At 47.7% G+C, this 19728-nt stretch overlaps 48 non-coding genes across 48 annotated transcripts; all 48 read right to left on the bottom strand.

Moving 5' to 3' along the window:
- Nucleotides 1-71: 71 nt before the first annotated feature.
- Nucleotides 72-190, bottom strand: LOC140376816 (5S ribosomal RNA). Its single transcript, XR_011929981.1, has one exon. It is a non-coding gene; the product is annotated as a 5S ribosomal RNA (ribosomal RNA).
- Nucleotides 191-339: 149 nt separating this feature from the next.
- On the bottom strand, nt 340-458 carry LOC140376815 (5S ribosomal RNA). The gene has a single exon (XR_011929980.1). It is a non-coding gene; the product is annotated as a 5S ribosomal RNA (ribosomal RNA).
- A 149-nt stretch (nt 459-607) lies between these two features.
- On the bottom strand, nt 608-726 carry LOC140376813 (5S ribosomal RNA). Its single transcript, XR_011929978.1, has one exon. It is a non-coding gene; the product is annotated as a 5S ribosomal RNA (ribosomal RNA).
- A 168-nt stretch (nt 727-894) lies between these two features.
- On the bottom strand, nt 895-1013 carry LOC140376811 (5S ribosomal RNA). Its single transcript, XR_011929977.1, has one exon. It is a non-coding gene; the product is annotated as a 5S ribosomal RNA (ribosomal RNA).
- Nucleotides 1014-1162: 149 nt separating this feature from the next.
- Nucleotides 1163-1281, bottom strand: LOC140376810 (5S ribosomal RNA). Its single transcript, XR_011929976.1, has one exon. It is a non-coding gene; the product is annotated as a 5S ribosomal RNA (ribosomal RNA).
- A 149-nt stretch (nt 1282-1430) lies between these two features.
- Nucleotides 1431-1549, bottom strand: LOC140376809 (5S ribosomal RNA). The gene has a single exon (XR_011929975.1). It is a non-coding gene; the product is annotated as a 5S ribosomal RNA (ribosomal RNA).
- A 169-nt stretch (nt 1550-1718) lies between these two features.
- LOC140376808 (5S ribosomal RNA) lies at nt 1719-1837 on the bottom strand. The gene has a single exon (XR_011929974.1). It is a non-coding gene; the product is annotated as a 5S ribosomal RNA (ribosomal RNA).
- A 160-nt stretch (nt 1838-1997) lies between these two features.
- On the bottom strand, nt 1998-2116 carry LOC140376807 (5S ribosomal RNA). The gene has a single exon (XR_011929973.1). It is a non-coding gene; the product is annotated as a 5S ribosomal RNA (ribosomal RNA).
- Nucleotides 2117-2277: 161 nt separating this feature from the next.
- On the bottom strand, nt 2278-2396 carry LOC140376806 (5S ribosomal RNA). Its single transcript, XR_011929972.1, has one exon. It is a non-coding gene; the product is annotated as a 5S ribosomal RNA (ribosomal RNA).
- Nucleotides 2397-2555: 159 nt separating this feature from the next.
- On the bottom strand, nt 2556-2674 carry LOC140376805 (5S ribosomal RNA). Its single transcript, XR_011929971.1, has one exon. It is a non-coding gene; the product is annotated as a 5S ribosomal RNA (ribosomal RNA).
- Nucleotides 2675-9287: 6613 nt separating this feature from the next.
- Nucleotides 9288-9406, bottom strand: LOC140376804 (5S ribosomal RNA). The gene has a single exon (XR_011929970.1). It is a non-coding gene; the product is annotated as a 5S ribosomal RNA (ribosomal RNA).
- Nucleotides 9407-9567: 161 nt separating this feature from the next.
- LOC140376803 (5S ribosomal RNA) lies at nt 9568-9686 on the bottom strand. The gene has a single exon (XR_011929969.1). It is a non-coding gene; the product is annotated as a 5S ribosomal RNA (ribosomal RNA).
- A 159-nt stretch (nt 9687-9845) lies between these two features.
- LOC140376801 (5S ribosomal RNA) lies at nt 9846-9964 on the bottom strand. Its single transcript, XR_011929967.1, has one exon. It is a non-coding gene; the product is annotated as a 5S ribosomal RNA (ribosomal RNA).
- Nucleotides 9965-10134: 170 nt separating this feature from the next.
- On the bottom strand, nt 10135-10253 carry LOC140376800 (5S ribosomal RNA). Its single transcript, XR_011929966.1, has one exon. It is a non-coding gene; the product is annotated as a 5S ribosomal RNA (ribosomal RNA).
- Nucleotides 10254-10422: 169 nt separating this feature from the next.
- Nucleotides 10423-10541, bottom strand: LOC140376799 (5S ribosomal RNA). The gene has a single exon (XR_011929965.1). It is a non-coding gene; the product is annotated as a 5S ribosomal RNA (ribosomal RNA).
- Nucleotides 10542-10690: 149 nt separating this feature from the next.
- Nucleotides 10691-10809, bottom strand: LOC140376798 (5S ribosomal RNA). The gene has a single exon (XR_011929964.1). It is a non-coding gene; the product is annotated as a 5S ribosomal RNA (ribosomal RNA).
- A 149-nt stretch (nt 10810-10958) lies between these two features.
- On the bottom strand, nt 10959-11077 carry LOC140376797 (5S ribosomal RNA). Its single transcript, XR_011929963.1, has one exon. It is a non-coding gene; the product is annotated as a 5S ribosomal RNA (ribosomal RNA).
- Nucleotides 11078-11246: 169 nt separating this feature from the next.
- Nucleotides 11247-11365, bottom strand: LOC140376795 (5S ribosomal RNA). Its single transcript, XR_011929962.1, has one exon. It is a non-coding gene; the product is annotated as a 5S ribosomal RNA (ribosomal RNA).
- Nucleotides 11366-11524: 159 nt separating this feature from the next.
- Nucleotides 11525-11643, bottom strand: LOC140376794 (5S ribosomal RNA). The gene has a single exon (XR_011929961.1). It is a non-coding gene; the product is annotated as a 5S ribosomal RNA (ribosomal RNA).
- A 160-nt stretch (nt 11644-11803) lies between these two features.
- On the bottom strand, nt 11804-11922 carry LOC140376793 (5S ribosomal RNA). The gene has a single exon (XR_011929960.1). It is a non-coding gene; the product is annotated as a 5S ribosomal RNA (ribosomal RNA).
- A 169-nt stretch (nt 11923-12091) lies between these two features.
- On the bottom strand, nt 12092-12210 carry LOC140376792 (5S ribosomal RNA). The gene has a single exon (XR_011929959.1). It is a non-coding gene; the product is annotated as a 5S ribosomal RNA (ribosomal RNA).
- Nucleotides 12211-12359: 149 nt separating this feature from the next.
- On the bottom strand, nt 12360-12478 carry LOC140376791 (5S ribosomal RNA). The gene has a single exon (XR_011929958.1). It is a non-coding gene; the product is annotated as a 5S ribosomal RNA (ribosomal RNA).
- Nucleotides 12479-12627: 149 nt separating this feature from the next.
- On the bottom strand, nt 12628-12746 carry LOC140376789 (5S ribosomal RNA). Its single transcript, XR_011929956.1, has one exon. It is a non-coding gene; the product is annotated as a 5S ribosomal RNA (ribosomal RNA).
- Nucleotides 12747-12916: 170 nt separating this feature from the next.
- Nucleotides 12917-13035, bottom strand: LOC140376788 (5S ribosomal RNA). The gene has a single exon (XR_011929955.1). It is a non-coding gene; the product is annotated as a 5S ribosomal RNA (ribosomal RNA).
- A 169-nt stretch (nt 13036-13204) lies between these two features.
- Nucleotides 13205-13323, bottom strand: LOC140376787 (5S ribosomal RNA). The gene has a single exon (XR_011929954.1). It is a non-coding gene; the product is annotated as a 5S ribosomal RNA (ribosomal RNA).
- Nucleotides 13324-13472: 149 nt separating this feature from the next.
- On the bottom strand, nt 13473-13591 carry LOC140376786 (5S ribosomal RNA). Its single transcript, XR_011929953.1, has one exon. It is a non-coding gene; the product is annotated as a 5S ribosomal RNA (ribosomal RNA).
- A 149-nt stretch (nt 13592-13740) lies between these two features.
- Nucleotides 13741-13859, bottom strand: LOC140376785 (5S ribosomal RNA). The gene has a single exon (XR_011929952.1). It is a non-coding gene; the product is annotated as a 5S ribosomal RNA (ribosomal RNA).
- Nucleotides 13860-14008: 149 nt separating this feature from the next.
- On the bottom strand, nt 14009-14127 carry LOC140376783 (5S ribosomal RNA). The gene has a single exon (XR_011929950.1). It is a non-coding gene; the product is annotated as a 5S ribosomal RNA (ribosomal RNA).
- A 149-nt stretch (nt 14128-14276) lies between these two features.
- Nucleotides 14277-14395, bottom strand: LOC140376782 (5S ribosomal RNA). Its single transcript, XR_011929949.1, has one exon. It is a non-coding gene; the product is annotated as a 5S ribosomal RNA (ribosomal RNA).
- Nucleotides 14396-14544: 149 nt separating this feature from the next.
- LOC140376781 (5S ribosomal RNA) lies at nt 14545-14663 on the bottom strand. Its single transcript, XR_011929948.1, has one exon. It is a non-coding gene; the product is annotated as a 5S ribosomal RNA (ribosomal RNA).
- Nucleotides 14664-14812: 149 nt separating this feature from the next.
- Nucleotides 14813-14931, bottom strand: LOC140376780 (5S ribosomal RNA). Its single transcript, XR_011929947.1, has one exon. It is a non-coding gene; the product is annotated as a 5S ribosomal RNA (ribosomal RNA).
- A 149-nt stretch (nt 14932-15080) lies between these two features.
- LOC140376779 (5S ribosomal RNA) lies at nt 15081-15199 on the bottom strand. The gene has a single exon (XR_011929946.1). It is a non-coding gene; the product is annotated as a 5S ribosomal RNA (ribosomal RNA).
- A 159-nt stretch (nt 15200-15358) lies between these two features.
- On the bottom strand, nt 15359-15477 carry LOC140376777 (5S ribosomal RNA). Its single transcript, XR_011929944.1, has one exon. It is a non-coding gene; the product is annotated as a 5S ribosomal RNA (ribosomal RNA).
- A 169-nt stretch (nt 15478-15646) lies between these two features.
- LOC140376776 (5S ribosomal RNA) lies at nt 15647-15765 on the bottom strand. The gene has a single exon (XR_011929943.1). It is a non-coding gene; the product is annotated as a 5S ribosomal RNA (ribosomal RNA).
- A 149-nt stretch (nt 15766-15914) lies between these two features.
- LOC140376775 (5S ribosomal RNA) lies at nt 15915-16033 on the bottom strand. Its single transcript, XR_011929942.1, has one exon. It is a non-coding gene; the product is annotated as a 5S ribosomal RNA (ribosomal RNA).
- A 149-nt stretch (nt 16034-16182) lies between these two features.
- LOC140376774 (5S ribosomal RNA) lies at nt 16183-16301 on the bottom strand. Its single transcript, XR_011929941.1, has one exon. It is a non-coding gene; the product is annotated as a 5S ribosomal RNA (ribosomal RNA).
- Nucleotides 16302-16450: 149 nt separating this feature from the next.
- LOC140376773 (5S ribosomal RNA) lies at nt 16451-16569 on the bottom strand. The gene has a single exon (XR_011929940.1). It is a non-coding gene; the product is annotated as a 5S ribosomal RNA (ribosomal RNA).
- Nucleotides 16570-16718: 149 nt separating this feature from the next.
- LOC140376772 (5S ribosomal RNA) lies at nt 16719-16837 on the bottom strand. Its single transcript, XR_011929939.1, has one exon. It is a non-coding gene; the product is annotated as a 5S ribosomal RNA (ribosomal RNA).
- Nucleotides 16838-16986: 149 nt separating this feature from the next.
- On the bottom strand, nt 16987-17105 carry LOC140376771 (5S ribosomal RNA). The gene has a single exon (XR_011929938.1). It is a non-coding gene; the product is annotated as a 5S ribosomal RNA (ribosomal RNA).
- A 159-nt stretch (nt 17106-17264) lies between these two features.
- On the bottom strand, nt 17265-17383 carry LOC140376769 (5S ribosomal RNA). Its single transcript, XR_011929937.1, has one exon. It is a non-coding gene; the product is annotated as a 5S ribosomal RNA (ribosomal RNA).
- A 169-nt stretch (nt 17384-17552) lies between these two features.
- Nucleotides 17553-17671, bottom strand: LOC140376768 (5S ribosomal RNA). The gene has a single exon (XR_011929936.1). It is a non-coding gene; the product is annotated as a 5S ribosomal RNA (ribosomal RNA).
- A 150-nt stretch (nt 17672-17821) lies between these two features.
- On the bottom strand, nt 17822-17940 carry LOC140376767 (5S ribosomal RNA). The gene has a single exon (XR_011929935.1). It is a non-coding gene; the product is annotated as a 5S ribosomal RNA (ribosomal RNA).
- Nucleotides 17941-18109: 169 nt separating this feature from the next.
- On the bottom strand, nt 18110-18228 carry LOC140376765 (5S ribosomal RNA). Its single transcript, XR_011929933.1, has one exon. It is a non-coding gene; the product is annotated as a 5S ribosomal RNA (ribosomal RNA).
- A 149-nt stretch (nt 18229-18377) lies between these two features.
- Nucleotides 18378-18496, bottom strand: LOC140376764 (5S ribosomal RNA). The gene has a single exon (XR_011929932.1). It is a non-coding gene; the product is annotated as a 5S ribosomal RNA (ribosomal RNA).
- Nucleotides 18497-18655: 159 nt separating this feature from the next.
- On the bottom strand, nt 18656-18774 carry LOC140376763 (5S ribosomal RNA). Its single transcript, XR_011929930.1, has one exon. It is a non-coding gene; the product is annotated as a 5S ribosomal RNA (ribosomal RNA).
- A 149-nt stretch (nt 18775-18923) lies between these two features.
- On the bottom strand, nt 18924-19042 carry LOC140376762 (5S ribosomal RNA). The gene has a single exon (XR_011929929.1). It is a non-coding gene; the product is annotated as a 5S ribosomal RNA (ribosomal RNA).
- Nucleotides 19043-19211: 169 nt separating this feature from the next.
- On the bottom strand, nt 19212-19330 carry LOC140376761 (5S ribosomal RNA). The gene has a single exon (XR_011929928.1). It is a non-coding gene; the product is annotated as a 5S ribosomal RNA (ribosomal RNA).
- A 149-nt stretch (nt 19331-19479) lies between these two features.
- On the bottom strand, nt 19480-19598 carry LOC140376760 (5S ribosomal RNA). The gene has a single exon (XR_011929927.1). It is a non-coding gene; the product is annotated as a 5S ribosomal RNA (ribosomal RNA).
- Nucleotides 19599-19728: the final 130 nt, after the last annotated feature.

The following is a 19728-nucleotide window of genomic DNA, read 5'->3' as shown; positions in this document are numbered from 1 at the left end:
GGTCAAAATTGGGATATCTCAATGAAAAACTTCTTTTTTTTTTTTTTTTGACAGGTGAAAAAGTGTGAAAATGCTCACAGCACCTGGTATTCCCAGGCGGTCTCCCATCCAAGTACTAACCAGGCCCAACCCTGCTTGGCTTCCGAGATCAGACGAGATCGGGCTGGTCCAGGGTGGTATGGCCGTGAGCGAAATGTTCCAGGTCAAAACGGCCTTTTTTATATCAAACACTGTCTTTTCGTGAAGAGTACCTTCACGCCACTTGCTCGGTCAAAATTGGGATATCTCAATGAAAAACTTCTTTTTTTTTTTTTTTTGACAGGTGAAAAAGTGTGAAAATGCTCACAGCACCTGGTATTCCCAGGCGGTCTCCCATCCAAGTACTAACCAGGCCCAACCCTGCTTGGCTTCCGAGATCAGACGAGATCGGGCTGGTCCAGGGTGGTATGGCCGTGAGCGAAATGTTCCAGGTCAAAACGGCCTTTTTTATATCAAACACTGTCTTTTCGTGAAGAGTACCTTCACGCCACTTGCTCGGTCAAAATTGGGATATCTCAATGAAAAACTTCTTTTTTTTTTTTTTTTGACAGGTGAAAAAGTGTGAAAATGCTCACAGCACCTGGTATTCCCAGGCGGTCTCCCATCCAAGTACTAACCAGGCCCAACCCTGCTTGGCTTCCGAGATCAGACGAGATCGGGCTGGTCCAGGGTGGTATGGCCGTGAGCGAAATGTTCCAGGTCAAAACTCGTATAAATTGCTTTTTTTGCATCAAACACTGTCTTTTCGTGAAGAGTACCTTCACGCCACTTGCTCGGTCAAAATTGGGATATCTCAATGAAAAACTTCTTTTTTTTTTTTTTTTTTTTTTTTTGACAGGTGAAAAAGTGTGAAAATGCTCACAGCACCTGGTATTCCCAGGCGGTCTCCCATCCAAGTACTAACCAGGCCCAACCCTGCTTGGCTTCCGAGATCAGACGAGATCGGGCTGGTCCAGGGTGGTATGGCCGTGAGCGAAATGTTCCAGGTCAAAACGGCCTTTTTTATATCAAACACTGTCTTTTCGTGAAGAGTACCTTCACGCCACTTGCTCGGTCAAAATTGGGATATCTCAATGAAAAACTTCTTTTTTTTTTTTTTTTGACAGGTGAAAAAGTGTGAAAATGCTCACAGCACCTGGTATTCCCAGGCGGTCTCCCATCCAAGTACTAACCAGGCCCAACCCTGCTTGGCTTCCGAGATCAGACGAGATCGGGCTGGTCCAGGGTGGTATGGCCGTGAGCGAAATGTTCCAGGTCAAAACGGCCTTTTTTATATCAAACACTGTCTTTTCGTGAAGAGTACCTTCACGCCACTTGCTCGGTCAAAATTGGGATATCTCAATGAAAAACTTCTTTTTTTTTTTTTTTTGACAGGTGAAAAAGTGTGAAAATGCTCACAGCACCTGGTATTCCCAGGCGGTCTCCCATCCAAGTACTAACCAGGCCCAACCCTGCTTGGCTTCCGAGATCAGACGAGATCGGGCTGGTCCAGGGTGGTATGGCCGTGAGCGAAATGTTCCAGGTCAAAACTCGTATAAATTGCTTTTTTTGCATCAAACACTGTCTTTTCGTGAAGAGTACCTTCACGCCACTTGCTCGGTCAAAATTGGGATATCTCAATGAAAAACTTCTTTTTTTTTTTTTTTTTTTTTTTTTTGACAGGTGAAAAAGTGTGAAAATGCTCACAGCACCTGGTATTCCCAGGCGGTCTCCCATCCAAGTACTAACCAGGCCCAACCCTGCTTGGCTTCCGAGATCAGACGAGATCGGGCTGGTCCAGGGTGGTATGGCCGTGAGCGAAATGTTCCAGGTCAAAACTCGTATAAATTGCTTTTTTTGCATCAAACACTGTCTTTTCGTGAAGAGTACCTTCACGCCACTTGCTCGGTCAAAATTGGGATATCTCAATGAAAAACTTCTTTTTTTTTTTTTTTTTGACAGGTGAAAAAGTGTGAAAATGCTCACAGCACCTGGTATTCCCAGGCGGTCTCCCATCCAAGTACTAACCAGGCCCAACCCTGCTTGGCTTCCGAGATCAGACGAGATCGGGCTGGTCCAGGGTGGTATGGCCGTGAGCGAAATGTTCCAGGTCAAAACGGCCTTTTTTATATCAAACACTGTCTTTTCGTGAAGAGTACCTTCACGCCACTTGCTCGGTCAAAATTGGGATATCTCAATGAAAAACTTCTTTTTTTTTATTTTTTTTTTTTTTTTTTGACAGGTGAAAAAGTGTGAAAATGCTCACAGCACCTGGTATTCCCAGGCGGTCTCCCATCCAAGTACTAACCAGGCCCAACCCTGCTTGGCTTCCGAGATCAGACGAGATCGGGCTGGTCCAGGGTGGTATGGCCGTGAGCGAAATGTTCCAGGTCAAAACTCGTATAAATTGCTTTTTTTGCATCAAACACTGTCTTTTCGTGAAGAGTACCTTCACGCCACTTGCTCGGTCAAAATTGGGATATCTCAATGAAAAACTTCTTTTTTTTTTTTTTTTGACAGGTGAAAAAGTGTGAAAATGCTCACAGCACCTGGTATTCCCAGGCGGTCTCCCATCCAAGTACTAACCAGGCCCAACCCTGCTTGGCTTCCGAGATCAGACGAGATCGGGCTGGTCCAGGGTGGTATGGCCGTGAGCGAAATGTTCCAGGTCAAAACTCGTATAAATTGCTTTTTTTGCATCAAACACTGTCTTTTCGTGAAGAGTACCTTCACGCCACTTGCTCGGTCAAAATTGGGATATCTCAATGAAAAACTTCTTTTTTTTTTTTTTTTTGACAGGTGAAAAAGTGTGAAAATGCTCACAGCACCTGGTATTCCCAGGCGGTCTCCCATCCAAGTACTAACCAGGCCCAACCCTGCTTGGCTTCCGAGATCAGACGAGATCGGGCTGGTCTTTTTTTTTTTTTTTTTTTTTTTTTTATCTTTTATTATCAAAAACATCTTAAAACAAGTATTTACATATATTTACATGAATGTACAGACATACATGACACACAAGGGCAAGGGAATGGGATACACAAGGGCAGGGGGAGACGAGACAAAAATTTACAGAAAATCAAACACACAATCATTCTCCAAACATTCTTCAGTGATGGGGGGTGATGCCGTGGTTGGGGGGGGTGATGCCGGGGTCAGAAGAGGATGTCCAGGTTTCCAGAGGGTGTGAGGTGGATCAGGGTGTTGTGGGGGACGAGGTGGGTGATGAACCGGTGCTCTGCTGCCATGTGGAGGTGTCGGAGGTGTGCGGCCAAGAGTCCTTTGAAGATGGGCCAGGGTGCTGCTGTTTTATTGTCACGGAGATGGATGTTCCTGTTGAGATATAATGTGTACCGGGCTATGGAGAGGGTTAGTCGGGCGAGATGGGTGTTGGCTCCAGAGCGACTCTGTCCGGGACCAAAGAGGAGGAGCCAGGGCTCCTGGTCGTCCCCTCCTAGGGCCGCCGGCGGTGGGAGCCTCCAGGACAGCCTCCGAGCGAGGAGGTCCTGCAGTCGGGACCAGAACGGGCGGACGGCCGGGCAGGTGTACAGCATGTGCTCCAGGGTCTCGGGGGGTCCGTGGCACACGGGGCAGTCCGCAGCGTAGCTGTCGGGAAGGAATGCGTGCAGTGCTGCGGATGTAAAGACGATCCTGTGTCTAAATCTGAAGTCAAAATGACCTACGTTATGTGGGGTGTACCAATTAAAGATGTTGGCCCAGATGGTTGCGATGGTGCGTGCGGGGAATGTTAATGACCATTTGTGTTCCGAGGCGGGACGCCCGAGCACTCCCGGCAACAACAACTGATACAGGATGCGGGTGGGTAGGTCTGTGAAAATCCTAAACCTCCCCGTGCTAACAAATACATTAAAATTCAACTTACCTGTCGTGCTCCCCATTTGGCCCAAAGTGCTTCCCCAATGCCTGACCAGATTCCTGTTAAAAATACTTACCATACCACTAATATACTTTCTCCTAAACACTTTACCTGCTAACCTAAAACACTTCCCTATGTAATCTACACTAAAATTACCTTTCACGTCGAATACCTTACCTACATATTCCAGCCCAGCCTCCTCCATCGCCCCACTGATCATGCACTCGCGCTTCCCGGGGGGAGCGGAGAGCAAGTCAGGGTTATGACGGAGGGGCATGTGCGCGAGACCCTCACCGCTGTCTGGAACCGCCACAGTCAGGGGCCTGAAAGTCCTCCACGCCTCCAAGAGTTCCCTCTCGAAGGGGGGGAGGCCCTCCAGGACCGAAACAGGGGGCAACAAACACAAATTATAAACACCAAACTTACCTAGACTATTAACAAACTCACCTATATAATCCTTCCATGGAGCATCTACCTCAACGTCTAGAAATTTCCGAATTGTTTTCAGCCTGAAGGCCTTCTTCCTTAACTCTAAATCTGCTAACTTTAAACCTCCCTGATCGTACTCACCTATCATAACCTTATGTGCAATAAAGCCCCTCTCACGATTCCACAAAAAGTGGTTTATCACTAACCTTAATTTGTTAGCATAGACCCCCGGCAGGCCGTACACGGAGAGTGCATGGTTCAACATGGACATGCACAAAGAATTTACAACTAAGACTTTACCTTTTAATGTCAGATTACGACGTCTCCAAAAATTCAAGCGCGCTGTAATTTTCTCGCACAAAGGCGACCAAAGTGCAGTACGACACGCCTCCTCGTCTCTGCCCAGGGGGACGCCGAGGACCTTGTAGGAGTCCCCCGCCTCCCGGAGCTGGACAGGGAGAGGAACAGGCGTGACGCTGCCGCAAAATTTAACCGTGGTTTTATCGAAATTGATTTTGGCCCCTGAAGCGAGGCCGTAAACATTGAGCACGTGGAGAGAGGCGTTCAGGCTCTCCACGTCTCGGAGGATCAGATTCGTGTCATCTGCGTACTGAAAAATTTTGACTTCCCTACCCGCAGGCGTGGTCAGTCCCCTCACCGCCGCGTCCGCCCTCAACATGGCCGCCAAAGGCTCAGCGGCGATGCTGTAGAGGAGCGACGAGAGGGGACAGCCCTGCCTGACTGATCTTTTTAAGGGGAAAGAGTCAGTTAGAAACCCGTTGACTTTGACCTTACTGACCGCAAAGGAATAGATGAGCTGTAGCCAATTAACAAACCGTTCGCCGAAACCTAACTTACCTAATACAGTCCAGAGGAACGAATGCTCAACTCTGTCGAACGCCTTGTTAAAGTCTACACTAACGTGAATACCACCGGTCGCGTGCATCTGCCGAAGGAGATATCTCAGAGACAAAACTGTGTCTGAGATGTCCCTCCCGGGGACGCTGTAGGCCTGCGAGGGGTGTATGACGGATCCAATCACACGCTTTAACCTACCTGCTAATACCTTTGCTAAAATTTTATAGTCTACGTTCAAAAGGCTAATGGGCCTGTAGTTGGCGAGGCTGCTCCTGTCGCCCTTCTTAAAAAGCAGAGTGACGACACTCATCGCAAAACCATCGCCAACTCTACTCTCACTCTCAAAATCCTGATATAATAGGAGTAGGATCGGAGCTAACCTGGAAGCGAAACGCTTGAAAAACTCACAGGTTAGTCCGTCCTCTCCGGGGCTTTTCCCTGTATTTAAACTCTTGACTGCAGCCTCTATCTCCATGAGAGACAGAGGCGCGTCGCACAGCTCCCTATCCTCCCTGCTCAGTGTGCGCTCCAGAGCACCTACAGCCTGGTCTAAAGCCTGCTCTGCCACTCCGTCTGAACTAAAAAGCCTACTATAGAAATCCTGCGCTGTCTCTAAAACCTCACTTACCTCGGAAACAATCTTACCTGTCTTATCTATCAACTTATCTATGTGCATCTTTCCCTGTGTAACCTTCTCACAGCCGAAGAAGAACGCTGTCGAGCGTTCTCCTTCGACTGTGTGTCTGGCTTTTGCCCTCAAAATTGCACCCTGACACCTACTTACCTCCAGCTGCTCCAGCTCAGCGCGCACCACCAGGTACTCTGGATCCACAGGGCCAGTGGTGGAAGCTGCGCCCTGGTCCAGGACCTGCAGGCGCTGGCGGAGAGCGGTCTCCCTCCTGGTCGACAGCCACGCCTTGTGTTTGCTGTAATTGACACAGAGCTTTTTAATGCGTGTTTTTGCCGTCGGCCACCAATCGACCACGCTGTCGATCAGCTCCAGCTCCATGTCAAATACATCAAACAAAAAGTCCATTTTCCTACAAAAAGTTTCATCACCGAGGATGGAGCTGTTTAGGACCCACAGTCCTCCATTCCTCGGTGATGAAACTAACCCAAAATAAATATCTAAAGTGGAGTGATCACTCAAGCCTGACCACTTGTAGGAAGCACCACTGACTCTCTGTGCCAGGTCTGAGGAGGCAAAACAGAGGTCAATGCGGGACTGCTTCAGGACGCCCTGGACGACCTGCCGCCTGGAGAAATCCTTCAGGAAGGGGTGGACGAACCGCCACACCTCCGTCAGGTTCCTGCTGGCGGCTTCTTCCAACAGGGCTGTCCTGGCAGTGCTGTTTTTAAAAGAGTTGTTAATGCCGATGTCTGTCTTGCAAAGTGTTGTATTAAAGTCACCGATTATGATTGTATTGTCGTTCGCAAAGCGAAATATTTTTTTGAAGAATTGCCTCCTCAGACCATCATCGTTCGGGGCGTAGATGTTAATTAGTCTGAACTTCACTGTGTCCGTGAAGTCCAGGACCAGGAAGGAGCCCTCTGGGTCGGCGTGTACCAGGGTGGGTTGGCCTAAGACACCAGGCCTCACCACCGTGGCCACACCGCGCGAGCACGCCGTGCCCAGGGCCCAAAATACAGAGCCTACTCCCATGCTCCGCACTTGTTGCGCGTGGCTGACATCCCAGTGCGTTTCTTGGATGCAGAGCACGTCCCACTTGGAAAAGTGTAACGCGCTCTGCATCCGCACTGGGCTCCGCAGGCCGCCTGCGTTCCAAGAGGACAAGGAGAACGCCATTAAGAGGAGACCTTGGAGGATGTAACCCATCTTTTATTTAGACTTCTTTTTGGCGCCCGTCGCATCCGACTGCCACACTCTTTTTCTGACTTCACGGGTGGAGAAATCCATGAAGTCATCATTAAAAACAGTCTCGAGCTCACCTCGTGGGGCAGAGCTGCGTGTGGAGGATGGTGGGTTGATGGAGCTTTCTGCTGGCGCTTTTGAAGTGGTTGGAACGGAGGAGGCAGAGCCGCTCTCAGCAGCAGCGCCCTCTCCGTCTCCTGCCACCTGCTTCCTGCGTCTTGCCCCTTTCTTATCCTTCTTCTCCACCTGTCCCCTCTTACCACCGTCCGACTGGAGCTTGGGATCATCACCCAGCCCTGTGGTGATGTCCCCCCCTTTGGAGGTAAGATGCGGGGCCTGTCCCGCACCCATCCTCCTCCCGGGTTCAGCCTCTTCCTCCACGGGCTTAGGAGTTGGACCCTCACGAGTCCCCTCCCTCTGGTCAGGAGGAGCAGTTTGTCCTGCTCCCACCTTCCCAGACGCCAGCGCTGAGCCGAGCACCATCTCCAGTGCGACGGACGCCTCCTCGTCTGAGGAGTCAGAGGAGCAAGAGGAGCCAGACACCTCTGGCTCCCCTGACTCCTCCACAGCCTCCTCCTCCAAAAACTCCTCTACTTCGGAGAGAGCAGTTGCGGGCACGTTCTGGGCCACGTCACTGCTCTCTCCTCCAATGGCGTCCTCCCTGTCCTCCCCTCTGTCCTCCCCTCTGTCCTCCTCTCTGTCACCCGCACCACACGGACATAAGTGGCGGAACATGCGGCACTCTCTGCACTTCGGGGCCCGCTGCGCGACGCACTCGCGCGCGTAATGCCCCTGGCTCCCGCAGTTGCGGCACAGAAAGTCAGGGCACTCCCTCAGAATATGGCCAGGCTGGAGACACCCCCTACACACCCGCACCTGCCTGTCGTGTATTACCCTGAAGTACTCGGGGCCCCCCGCGGTGTCAAACCTGACAGAATACGGTAAGGACTGCACCGTGTCCGTGAACCTTACCCGTACAAACCTGGTGCCGTCCGCCACGTTCGTCCCCGGCCACATTCTCCTCCTCACCTCGGAGACCGCAGAGACCCCCCAGGCGTAGAGCTTGGCCAGGATCTCCTCGTCCTCGATATAAGCCGGCAGCCCCATGAAGGACACGACCAGCTCATCCACCGAGATGTCACGGGCGTGAACCCTGACTCCTCCAATGCAGTACCCGTCCAGGAGCCGCTCCTTCGCTTTAGTGGTACTGACGGTTACTTCATATTTGTCCTTCGAGATGAGTCTGCACGCTACTATGGAGCCGCACACCTCCTGAGTCGATTTCAAAAAAGCTAGTGGCGTGATTTGTGCTCCCTCCGTCAACTCCAACACCACAGTGAGTTCTTTCATAAATTTCATTCTTCTTTCTTCGTTCTTTCTATTATTTACAGATTCTTTCAAACTTTGTCTTGCCTTTGTCGTGTCCATTCCAGTGTCCGATGCCGTGTTGTCCGTCCTTTGAGCCATGCTCACAAAAAACAAAAAATCCACCTCCCAGTAAGTTTACTGGGAGGGGAACAAACAAAAGAACTGAAAAAAGTAAATGAAAATGACCAAAATAACGATTAAAAACTCAAAAAAAAAAACTCCCAAAACCCCCAGCTCCAGACCATGCAGCACACCACAAATTGCACGCACCTGCACTCCTTAAAGTATAGACTTCCCTGCCCTCCGGCGAGGGGAAGCCCCCGTTTCAAGACTGCTGCTGCTCCCTTTTTTCCCATGAAGGACGAGACTTAGACTGCAATTGTTCCTTGAACATGGAGGAATAGTCTTATACTGCCGAGGCTGTCGCTATTCCCTTTCCCCATGGAGGACCAGTATTGCGCTGTTGCTTTTCCTTTCTCATGGAAGAACAGTCTGACACAGCCCAGTTCTCACCTGGAGTCCCCAGTTCTCGCCATATACAACCAGGGAGGACCAGTTTTACGTGCTGCTGTTCCTTGCATCATGGAGGGATAGTCTTAGACTGCCAGACCGTCGCTGCTGTTCCCTTTGTTCCCATGGAGTACCAGTCTTAGACCGCTACTGTTCCTGATCATGGAGGAATAGTCTTAGACTGCCGAGGCTGTTGCTATTCCCTTTGTTCCCATGGAGGACCAGTATTTGTGCTGTTGCTGTTCCTGATCATGGAGGAACAGTCTTAGGCTGCCGAGGCTGTTGCTATCCCCTTTGTTCCCATGGAAAGGACGAGTCTTAGGCTCTACTGTTCCTGTGTGTAATGGGGGGTAGTTTTGCTCACAGCACCTGGTATTCCCAGGCGGTCTCCCATCCAAGTACTAACCAGGCCCAACCCTGCTTGGCTTCCGAGATCAGACGAGATCGGGCTGGTCCAGGGTGGTATGGCCGTGAGCGAAATGTTCCAGGTCAAAACGGCCTTTTTTATATCAAACACTGTCTTTTCGTGAAGAGTACCTTCACGCCACTTGCTCGGTCAAAATTGGGATATCTCAATGAAAAACTTCTTTTTTTTTATTTTTTTTTTTTTTTTTTGACAGGTGAAAAAGTGTGAAAATGCTCACAGCACCTGGTATTCCCAGGCGGTCTCCCATCCAAGTACTAACCAGGCCCAACCCTGCTTGGCTTCCGAGATCAGACGAGATCGGGCTGGTCCAGGGTGGTATGGCCGTGAGCGAAATGTTCCAGGTCAAAACTCGTATAAATTGCTTTTTTTGCATCAAACACTGTCTTTTCGTGAAGAGTACCTTCACGCCACTTGCTCGGTCAAAATTGGGATATCTCAATGAAAAACTTCTTTTTTTTTTTTTTTTGACAGGTGAAAAAGTGTGAAAATGCTCACAGCACCTGGTATTCCCAGGCGGTCTCCCATCCAAGTACTAACCAGGCCCAACCCTGCTTGGCTTCCGAGATCAGACGAGATCGGGCTGGTCCAGGGTGGTATGGCCGTGAGCGAAATGTTCCAGGTCAAAACTCGTATAAATTGCTTTTTTTGCATCAAACACTGTCTTTTCGTGAAGAGTACCTTCACGCCACTTGCTCGGTCAAAATTGGGATATCTCAATGAAAAACTTCTTTTTTTTTTTTTTCTTTTTTTTTTTTGACAGGTGAAAAAGTGTGAAAATGCTCACAGCACCTGGTATTCCCAGGCGGTCTCCCATCCAAGTACTAACCAGGCCCAACCCTGCTTGGCTTCCGAGATCAGACGAGATCGGGCTGGTCCAGGGTGGTATGGCCGTGAGCGAAATGTTCCAGGTCAAAACTCGTATAAATTGCTTTTTTTGCATCAAACACTGTCTTTTCGTGAAGAGTACCTTCACGCCACTTGCTCGGTCAAAATTGGGATATCTCAATGAAAAACTTCTTTTTTTTTTTTTTTTTTTTTTTTTTGACAGGTGAAAAAGTGTGAAAATGCTCACAGCACCTGGTATTCCCAGGCGGTCTCCCATCCAAGTACTAACCAGGCCCAACCCTGCTTGGCTTCCGAGATCAGACGAGATCGGGCTGGTCCAGGGTGGTATGGCCGTGAGCGAAATGTTCCAGGTCAAAACGGCCTTTTTTATATCAAACACTGTCTTTTCGTGAAGAGTACCTTCACGCCACTTGCTCGGTCAAAATTGGGATATCTCAATGAAAAACTTCTTTTTTTTTTTTTTTTGACAGGTGAAAAAGTGTGAAAATGCTCACAGCACCTGGTATTCCCAGGCGGTCTCCCATCCAAGTACTAACCAGGCCCAACCCTGCTTGGCTTCCGAGATCAGACGAGATCGGGCTGGTCCAGGGTGGTATGGCCGTGAGCGAAATGTTCCAGGTCAAAACGGCCTTTTTTATATCAAACACTGTCTTTTCGTGAAGAGTACCTTCACGCCACTTGCTCGGTCAAAATTGGGATATCTCAATGAAAAACTTCTTTTTTTTTTTTTTTTGACAGGTGAAAAAGTGTGAAAATGCTCACAGCACCTGGTATTCCCAGGCGGTCTCCCATCCAAGTACTAACCAGGCCCAACCCTGCTTGGCTTCCGAGATCAGACGAGATCGGGCTGGTCCAGGGTGGTATGGCCGTGAGCGAAATGTTCCAGGTCAAAACTCGTATAAATTGCTTTTTTTGCATCAAACACTGTCTTTTCGTGAAGAGTACCTTCACGCCACTTGCTCGGTCAAAATTGGGATATCTCAATGAAAAACTTCTTTTTTTTTTTTTCTTTTTTTTTTTTGACAGGTGAAAAAGTGTGAAAATGCTCACAGCACCTGGTATTCCCAGGCGGTCTCCCATCCAAGTACTAACCAGGCCCAACCCTGCTTGGCTTCCGAGATCAGACGAGATCGGGCTGGTCCAGGGTGGTATGGCCGTGAGCGAAATGTTCCAGGTCAAAACTCGTATAAATTGCTTTTTTTGCATCAAACACTGTCTTTTCGTGAAGAGTACCTTCACGCCACTTGCTCGGTCAAAATTGGGATATCTCAATGAAAAACTTCTTTTTTTTTTTTTTTTGACAGGTGAAAAAGTGTGAAAATGCTCACAGCACCTGGTATTCCCAGGCGGTCTCCCATCCAAGTACTAACCAGGCCCAACCCTGCTTGGCTTCCGAGATCAGACGAGATCGGGCTGGTCCAGGGTGGTATGGCCGTGAGCGAAATGTTCCAGGTCAAAACGGCCTTTTTTATATCAAACACTGTCTTTTCGTGAAGAGTACCTTCACGCCACTTGCTCGGTCAAAATTGGGATATCTCAATGAAAAACTTCTTTTTTTTTTTTTTTTTTTTTTTTTTTGACAGGTGAAAAAGTGTGAAAATGCTCACAGCACCTGGTATTCCCAGGCGGTCTCCCATCCAAGTACTAACCAGGCCCAACCCTGCTTGGCTTCCGAGATCAGACGAGATCGGGCTGGTCCAGGGTGGTATGGCCGTGAGCGAAATGTTCCAGGTCAAAACTCGTATAAATTGCTTTTTTTGCATCAAACACTGTCTTTTCGTGAAGAGTACCTTCACGCCACTTGCTCGGTCAAAATTGGGATATCTCAATGAAAAACTTCTTTTTTTTTTTTTTTTTTTTTTTTTTGACAGGTGAAAAAGTGTGAAAATGCTCACAGCACCTGGTATTCCCAGGCGGTCTCCCATCCAAGTACTAACCAGGCCCAACCCTGCTTGGCTTCCGAGATCAGACGAGATCGGGCTGGTCCAGGGTGGTATGGCCGTGAGCGAAATGTTCCAGGTCAAAACGGCCTTTTTTATATCAAACACTGTCTTTTCGTGAAGAGTACCTTCACGCCACTTGCTCGGTCAAAATTGGGATATCTCAATGAAAAACTTCTTTTTTTTTTTTTTTTGACAGGTGAAAAAGTGTGAAAATGCTCACAGCACCTGGTATTCCCAGGCGGTCTCCCATCCAAGTACTAACCAGGCCCAACCCTGCTTGGCTTCCGAGATCAGACGAGATCGGGCTGGTCCAGGGTGGTATGGCCGTGAGCGAAATGTTCCAGCTCAAAACGGCCTTTTTTATATCAAACACTGTCTTTTCGTGAAGAGTACCTTCACGCCACTTGCTCGGTCAAAATTGGGATATCTCAATGAAAAACTTCTTTTTTTTTTTTTTTTGACAGGTGAAAAAGTGTGAAAATGCTCACAGCACCTGGTATTCCCAGGCGGTCTCCCATCCAAGTACTAACCAGGCCCAACCCTGCTTGGCTTCCGAGATCAGACGAGATCGGGCTGGTCCAGGGTGGTATGGCCGTGAGCGAAATGTTCCAGGTCAAAACTCGTATAAATTGCTTTTTTTGCATCAAACACTGTCTTTTCGTGAAGAGTACCTTCACGCCACTTGCTCGGTCAAAATTGGGATATCTCAATGAAAAACTTCTTTTTTTTTTTTTTTTTTTTTTTTTTTGACAGGTGAAAAAGTGTGAAAATGCTCACAGCACCTGGTATTCCCAGGCGGTCTCCCATCCAAGTACTAACCAGGCCCAACCCTGCTTGGCTTCCGAGATCAGACGAGATCGGGCTGGTCCAGGGTGGTATGGCCGTGAGCGAAATGTTCCAGGTCAAAACTCGTATAAATTGCTTTTTTTGCATCAAACACTGTCTTTTCGTGAAGAGTACCTTCACGCCACTTGCTCGGTCAAAATTGGGATATCTCAATGAAAAACTTCTTTTTTTTTTTTTTTTTTTTTTTTTTGACAGGTGAAAAAGTGTGAAAATGCTCACAGCACCTGGTATTCCCAGGCGGTCTCCCATCCAAGTACTAACCAGGCCCAACCCTGCTTGGCTTCCGAGATCAGACGAGATCGGGCTGGTCCAGGGTGGTATGGCCGTGAGCGAAATGTTCCAGGTCAAAACGGCCTTTTTTATATCAAACACTGTCTTTTCGTGAAGAGTACCTTCACGCCACTTGCTCGGTCAAAATTGGGATATCTCAATGAAAAACTTCTTTTTTTTTTTTTTTTGACAGGTGAAAAAGTGTGAAAATGCTCACAGCACCTGGTATTCCCAGGCGGTCTCCCATCCAAGTACTAACCAGGCCCAACCCTGCTTGGCTTCCGAGATCAGACGAGATCGGGCTGGTCCAGGGTGGTATGGCCGTGAGCGAAATGTTCCAGGTCAAAACGGCCTTTTTTATATCAAACACTGTCTTTTCGTGAAGAGTACCTTCACGCCACTTGCTCGGTCAAAATTGGGATATCTCAATGAAAAACTTCTTTTTTTTTTTTTTTTGACAGGTGAAAAAGTGTGAAAATGCTCACAGCACCTGGTATTCCCAGGCGGTCTCCCATCCAAGTACTAACCAGGCCCAACCCTGCTTGGCTTCCGAGATCAGACGAGATCGGGCTGGTCCAGGGTGGTATGGCCGTGAGCGAAATGTTCCAGGTCAAAACGGCCTTTTTTATATCAAACACTGTCTTTTCGTGAAGAGTACCTTCACGCCACTTGCTCGGTCAAAATTGGGATATCTCAATGAAAAACTTCTTTTTTTTTTTTTTTTGACAGGTGAAAAAGTGTGAAAATGCTCACAGCACCTGGTATTCCCAGGCGGTCTCCCATCCAAGTACTAACCAGGCCCAACCCTGCTTGGCTTCCGAGATCAGACGAGATCGGGCTGGTCCAGGGTGGTATGGCCGTGAGCGAAATGTTCCAGGTCAAAACGGCCTTTTTTATATCAAACACTGTCTTTTCGTGAAGAGTACCTTCACGCCACTTGCTCGGTCAAAATTGGGATATCTCAATGAAAAACTTCTTTTTTTTTTTTTTTTGACAGGTGAAAAAGTGTGAAAATGCTCACAGCACCTGGTATTCCCAGGCGGTCTCCCATCCAAGTACTAACCAGGCCCAACCCTGCTTGGCTTCCGAGATCAGACGAGATCGGGCTGGTCCAGGGTGGTATGGCCGTGAGCGAAATGTTCCAGGTCAAAACGGCCTTTTTTATATCAAACACTGTCTTTTCGTGAAGAGTACCTTCACGCCACTTGCTCGGTCAAAATTGGGATATCTCAATGAAAAACTTCTTTTTTTTTTTTTTTTGACAGGTGAAAAAGTGTGAAAATGCTCACAGCACCTGGTATTCCCAGGCGGTCTCCCATCCAAGTACTAACCAGGCCCAACCCTGCTTGGCTTCCGAGATCAGACGAGATCGGGCTGGTCCAGGGTGGTATGGCCGTGAGCGAAATGTTCCAGGTCAAAACGGCCTTTTTTATATCAAACACTGTCTTTTCGTGAAGAGTACCTTCACGCCACTTGCTCGGTCAAAATTGGGATATCTCAATGAAAAACTTCTTTTTTTTTTTTTTTTGACAGGTGAAAAAGTGTGAAAATGCTCACAGCACCTGGTATTCCCAGGCGGTCTCCCATCCAAGTACTAACCAGGCCCAACCCTGCTTGGCTTCCGAGATCAGACGAGATCGGGCTGGTCCAGGGTGGTATGGCCGTGAGCGAAATGTTCCAGGTCAAAACGGCCTTTTTTATATCAAACACTGTCTTTTCGTGAAGAGTACCTTCACGCCACTTGCTCGGTCAAAATTGGGATATCTCAATGAAAAACTTCTTTTTTTTTTTTTTTTGACAGGTGAAAAAGTGTGAAAATGCTCACAGCACCTGGTATTCCCAGGCGGTCTCCCATCCAAGTACTAACCAGGCCCAACCCTGCTTGGCTTCCGAGATCAGACGAGATCGGGCTGGTCCAGGGTGGTATGGCCGTGAGCGAAATGTTCCAGGTCAAAACGGCCTTTTTTATATCAAACACTGTCTTTTCGTGAAGAGTACCTTCACGCCACTTGCTCGGTCAAAATTGGGATATCTCAATGAAAAACTTCTTTTTTTTTTTTTTTTTTTTTTTTTTGACAGGTGAAAAAGTGTGAAAATGCTCACAGCACCTGGTATTCCCAGGCGGTCTCCCATCCAAGTACTAACCAGGCCCAACCCTGCTTGGCTTCCGAGATCAGACGAGATCGGGCTGGTCCAGGGTGGTATGGCCGTGAGCGAAATGTTCCAGGTCAAAACTCGTATAAATTGCTTTTTTTGCATCAAACACTGTCTTTTCGTGAAGAGTACCTTCACGCCACTTGCTCGGTCAAAATTGGGATATCTCAATGAAAAACTTCTTTTTTTTTTTTTTTTTTTTTTTTTTGACAGGTGAAAAAGTGTGAAAATGCTCACAGCACCTGGTATTCCCAGGCGGTCTCCCATCCAAGTACTAACCAGGCCCAACCCTGCTTGGCTTCCGAGATCAGACGAGATCGGGCTGGTCCAGGGTGGTATGGCCGTGAGCGAAATGTTCCAGGTCAAAACGGCCTTTTTTATATCAAACACTGTCTTTTCGTGAAGAGTACCTTCACGCCACTTGCTCGGTCAAAATTGGGATATCTCAATGAAAAACTTCTTTTTTTTTTTTTTTTGACAGGTGAAAAAGTGTGAAAATGCTCACAGCACCTGGTATTCCCAGGCGGTCTCCCATCCAAGTACTAACCAGGCCCAACCCTGCTTGGCTTCCGAGATCAGACGAGATCGGGCTGGTCCAGGGTGGTATGGCCGTGAGCGAAATGTTCCAGGTCAAAACGGCCTTTTTTATATCAAACACTGTCTTTTCGTGAAGAGTACCTTCACGCCACTTGCTCGGTCAAAATTGGGATATCTCAATGAAAAACTTCTTTTTTTTTTTTTTTTGACAGGTGAAAAAGTGTGAAAATGCTCACAGCACCTGGTATTCCCAGGCGGTCTCCCATCCAAGTACTAACCAGGCCCAACCCTGCTTGGCTTCCGAGATCAGACGAGATCGGGCTGGTCCAGGGTGGTATGGCCGTGAGCGAAATGTTCCAGGTCAAAACGGCCTTTTTTATATCAAACACTGTCTTTTCGTGAAGAGTACCTTCACGCCACTTGCTCGGTCAAAATTGGGATATCTCAATGAAAAACTTCTTTTTTTTTTTTTTTTGACAGGTGAAAAAGTGTGAAAATGCTCACAGCACCTGGTATTCCCAGGCGGTCTCCCATCCAAGTACTAACCAGGCCCAACCCTGCTTGGCTTCCGAGATCAGACGAGATCGGGCTGGTCCAGGGTGGTATGGCCGTGAGCGAAATGTTCCAGGTCAAAACGGCCTTTTTTATATCAAACACTGTCTTTTCGTGAAGAGTACCTTCACGCCACTTGCTCGGTCAAAATTGGGATATCTCAATGAAAAACTTCTTTTTTTTTTTTTTTTGACAGGTGAAAAAGTGTGAAAATGCTCACAGCACCTGGTATTCCCAGGCGGTCTCCCATCCAAGTACTAACCAGGCCCAACCCTGCTTGGCTTCCGAGATCAGACGAGATCGGGCTGGTCCAGGGTGGTATGGCCGTGAGCGAAATGTTCCAGGTCAAAACGGCCTTTTTTATATCAAACACTGTCTTTTCGTGAAGAGTACCTTCACGCCACTTGCTCGGTCAAAATTGGGATATCTCAATGAAAAACTTCTTTTTTTTTTTTTTTTGACAGGTGAAAAAGTGTGAAAATGCTCACAGCACCTGGTATTCCCAGGCGGTCTCCCATCCAAGTACTAACCAGGCCCAACCCTGCTTGGCTTCCGAGATCAGACGAGATCGGGCTGGTCCAGGGTGGTATGGCCGTGAGCGAAATGTTCCAGGTCAAAACGGCCTTTTTTATATCAAACACTGTCTTTTCGTGAAGAGTACCTTCACGCCACTTGCTCGGTCAAAATTGGGATATCTCAATGAAAAACTTCTTTTTTTTTTTTTTTTTTTTTTTTTTGACAGGTGAAAAAGTGTGAAAATGCTCACAGCACCTGGTATTCCCAGGCGGTCTCCCATCCAAGTACTAACCAGGCCCAACCCTGCTTGGCTTCCGAGATCAGACGAGATCGGGCTGGTCCAGGGTGGTATGGCCGTGAGCGAAATGTTCCAGGTCAAAACTCGTATAAATTGCTTTTTTTGCATCAAACACTGTCTTTTCGTGAAGAGTACCTTCACGCCACTTGCTCGGTCAAAATTGGGATATCTCAATGAAAAACTTCTTTTTTTTTTTTTTTTTTTTTTTTTTGACAGGTGAAAAAGTGTGAAAATGCTCACAGCACCTGGTATTCCCAGGCGGTCTCCCATCCAAGTACTAACCAGGCCCAACCCTGCTTGGCTTCCGAGATCAGACGAGATCGGGCTGGTCCAGGGTGGTATGGCCGTGAGCGAAATGTTCCAGGTCAAAACGGCCTTTTTTATATCAAACACTGTCTTTTCGTGAAGAGTACCTTCACGCCACTTGCTCGGTCAAAATTGGGATATCTCAATGAAAAACTTCTTTTTTTTTTTTTTTTTGACAGGTGAAAAAGTGTGAAAATGCTCACAGCACCTGGTATTCCCAGGCGGTCTCCCATCCAAGTACTAACCAGGCCCAACCCTGCTTGGCTTCCGAGATCAGACGAGATCGGGCTGGTCCAGGGTGGTATGGCCGTGAGCGAAATGTTCCAGGTCAAAACTCGTATAAATTGCTTTTTTTGCATCAAACACTGTCTTTTCGTGAAGAGTACCTTCACGCCACTTGCTCGGTCAAAATTGGGATATCTCAATGAAAAACTTCTTTTTTTTTTTTTTTTTTTTTTTTTTGACAGGTGAAAAAGTGTGAAAATGCTCACAGCACCTGGTATTCCCAGGCGGTCTCCCATCCAAGTACTAACCAGGCCCAACCCTGCTTGGCTTCCGAGATCAGACGAGATCGGGCTGGTCCAGGGTGGTATGGCCGTGAGCGAAATGTTCCAGGTCAAAACGGCCTTTTTTATATCAAACACTGTCTTTTCGTGAAGAGTACCTTCACGCCACTTGCTCGGTCAAAATTGGGATATCTCAATGAAAAACTTCTTTTTTTTTTTTTTTTGACAGGTGAAAAAGTGTGAAAATGCTCACAGCACCTGGTATTCCCAGGCGGTCTCCCATCCAAGTACTAACCAGGCCCAACCCTGCTTGGCTTCCGAGATCAGACGAGATCGGGCTGGTCCAGGGTGGTATGGCCGTGAGCGAAATGTTCCAGGTCAAAACGGCCTTTTTTATATCAAACACTGTCTTTTCGTGAAGAGTACCTTCACGCCACTTGCTCGGTCAAAATTGGGATATCTCAATGAAAAACTTCTTTTTTTTTTTTTTTTTTTTTTTTTTGACAGGTGAAAAAGTGTGAAAATGCTCACAGCACCTGGTATTCCCAGGCGGTCTCCCATCCAAGTACTAACCAGGCCCAACCCTGCTTGGCTTCCGAGATCAGACGAGATCGGGCTGGTCCAGGGTGGTATGGCCGTGAGCGAAATGTTCCAGGTCAAAACGGCCTTTTTTATATCAAACACTGTCTTTTCGTGAAGAGTACCTTCACGCCACTTGCTCGGTCAAAATTGGGATATCTCAATGAAAAACTTCTTTTTTTTTTTTTTTTGACAGGTGAAAAAGTGTGAAAATGCTCACAGCACCTGGTATTCCCAGGCGGTCTCCCATCCAAGTACTAACCAGGCCCAACCCTGCTTGGCTTCCGAGATCAGACGAGATCGGGCTGGTCCAGGGTGGTATGGCCGTGAGCGAAATGTTCCAGGTCAAAACTCGTATAAATTGCTTTTTTTGCATCAAACACTGTCTTTTCGTGAAGAGTACCTTCACGCCACTTGCTCGGTCAAAATTGGGATATCTCAATGAAAAACTTCTTTTTTTTTTTTTTTTTTTTTTTTTTGACAGGTGAAAAAGTGTGAAAATGCTCACAGCACCTGGTATTCCCAGGCGGTCTCCCATCCAAGTACTAACCAGGCCCAACCCTGCTTGGCTTCCGAGATCAGACGAGATCGGGCTGGTCCAGGGTGGTATGGCCGTGAGCGAAATGTTCCAGGTCAAAACGGCCTTTTTTATATCAAACACTGTCTTTTCGTGAAGAGTACCTTCACGCCACTTGCTCGGTCAAAATTGGGATATCTCAATGAAAAACTTCTTTTTTTTTTTTTTTTGACAGGTGAAAAAGTGTGAAAATGCTCACAGCACCTGGTATTCCCAGGCGGTCTCCCATCCAAGTACTAACCAGGCCCAACCCTGCTTGGCTTCCGAGATCAGACGAGATCGGGCTGGTCCAGGGTGGTATGGCCGTGAGCGAAATGTTCCAGGTCAAAACGGCCTTTTTTATATCAAACACTGTCTTTTCGTGAAGAGTACCTTCACGCCACTTGCTCGGTCAAAATTGGGATATCTCAATGAAAAACTTCTTTTTTTTTTTTTTTTTTT

The sequence above is a fragment of the Eucyclogobius newberryi genome, unplaced genomic scaffold (genome assembly GCF_026437365.1).
Source record: "Eucyclogobius newberryi isolate DKJ021-1_F unplaced genomic scaffold, fEucNew1.0.hap1 SCAF_380, whole genome shotgun sequence".
Taxonomy (NCBI): domain Eukaryota; kingdom Metazoa; phylum Chordata; class Actinopteri; order Gobiiformes; family Gobiidae; genus Eucyclogobius; species Eucyclogobius newberryi.
Note: the sequence above shows the minus strand (reverse complement) of the source record. Positions and strands in the feature narration are given on the sequence as shown.